The sequence below is a fragment of the Peromyscus leucopus genome, chromosome 1, assembly GCF_004664715.2.
Source record: "Peromyscus leucopus breed LL Stock chromosome 1, UCI_PerLeu_2.1, whole genome shotgun sequence".
Taxonomy (NCBI): Eukaryota; Metazoa; Chordata; class Mammalia; order Rodentia; family Cricetidae; genus Peromyscus; species Peromyscus leucopus.
Window position 1 is genome coordinate 10,488,544 of NC_051063.1, and position 1,784 is coordinate 10,490,327.

The window sequence follows — 1,784 nt, forward strand, 5'->3', positions numbered from 1 at the left end:
CAAGGCTGCAGGACAAGGACTCAGGAGCCTTGTTTCTCCTGTCAGCCATGAGCAGGGGCAGAAGTGGTTTTTGTTTGTTTGTTTGTTTGAGACAGTGTTTCTCTGTGTAATAGCCCTGATCATCCTGCAACTCCCTCTGTAGATCAGGCTGGCCTTGAACTCACAAAGATCCACCTGCCTCTGCCTCCTGAGTACTTGGATTAAAGGTGTGAGCCACCACCACCCAGCTTCATGTATTTCTTTTTTTTGATTTTAGTTATTATTGTGTGGGTATATGACTTATGTGTGTGGCTGACATGTGTCATTGTGTGTGTGTGTGTGTGTGTGTGTGTGTGTGTGTGTGTGTGTAGATCAGAGGACAACCGTGTGGAGTAGTTCTCTCTTTCTACCTTTACATGGGTTCCAAGGATCAAATCCGGGTTATCAGGCTTGAATATCTAGTGCCTTTCCTCACTGGGCCGTCACTTCCCTCTTTTTTAGTGTACAAACATTTCTAGGTGTGCTTAATGATTTTTTTTCTTTTTTCTTTCTTTTTTTTTTTTTTTTTTTTTTTTTTTTTTGGTTTTTCGAGACAGGGTTTCTCTGTGTAGCTTTGCGCCTTTCCTGGAACTCACTTGGTAGCCCAGGCTGGCCTGGAACTCACAGAGATCCGCCTGGCTCTGCCTCCCGAGTGCTGGAATTAAAGGCGTGCGCCACCACCGCCCGGCAATTCTTTTTTTTAAATATTTACTCATTTATTTTACATCCAGACCACAGTTTCCCTTCCCTTCTCTCCTCCCAGTGAGAGTGCTTTTTTTTTTTTTTCCTGTTTCAAAAAGCTTTATTTTTACTTGGCCCAAGACTTGGGAGGGGTTTCAGGGCAGTTAGAAAGCCGGTGGAGGTCCTGAGGCTGGCTGGTGCAGAGCAGAGGAGGGAGCCCCTTGGAAGCTGAGGCCTCCTAGAGGTGCTTGAGAGCCGCTCAGAGATACCCTATGCCCAGAGACGGCTGGGGCATGTCAGTCTGTATTGGCTATGGCACGGCCAGCCTACGGAGGTTAGTCAGGTGGTTGCCCATCTACTTGATGAGCTTCACCTCCTCATCCAGGAGGTCACAGAGATGAGGGTCTGTGCGGGCAGAATCCAGGGAATGAAGATTCAAGAGGGCCTGGTTCAGGTTCTTCTCCAGGGCCAAGGCAGCTTCCATGGCCTCCTGGGTTCTACCCCGCTCATCTTGAGATGGCTGCTGCACATCCTGGAAGAGTGCGCAGCCCCTGTGAATGGTCTGCAACTTGAGCCCTCATGCTTCTCCTTGGCCAATTTCCTCCAGAGCCACGTCATCCCGATCAAAATCGTAGCCCAGAGAGGGTAGGTGTAGGAGGCCCGCAGGTCCAGGTTGACCAGGCAGTTCATGGCAGCTTCCATTTCGGTGGAAGAATTTTGACATATCTGGGCGGTCATGGCGGACCCTCAGTATGGAGCTAACCACAAAGAGACGGTGTGTCTAGTCCTAGGAGCCAAACGTGCTGAGGAGATGGTCCTAGAGGCTGTGACTGGAGAGACTGAAAGGTGACTGGAAGCTAACAAAGACGGAGTCCTCTAGTCTTTTCTGTCCAAACACTGTTGAAACAACCCACACAGGACCTCTGAGGCACCGTTCTGCTTAATGATTCATAAAGGAAACAATATTGATAAAATATGCTGTCATAGTTATTTTAGTATACCTTCACCTATCTCAGTGTTTTCTCCCTCGGGAATTTCATTAAAAGACTTTATCCTGTGAATCTGGAAAAAATTTTTGGACACAA

General features: G+C 47.9%; 1 pseudogene; it reads right to left on the reverse strand.

Annotated features, from left to right (window-relative positions):
• Positions 1–958: 958 nt before the first annotated feature.
• LOC114696898 lies at positions 959–1,437 on the reverse strand (annotated as a pseudogene).
• Positions 1,438–1,784: the final 347 nt, after the last annotated feature.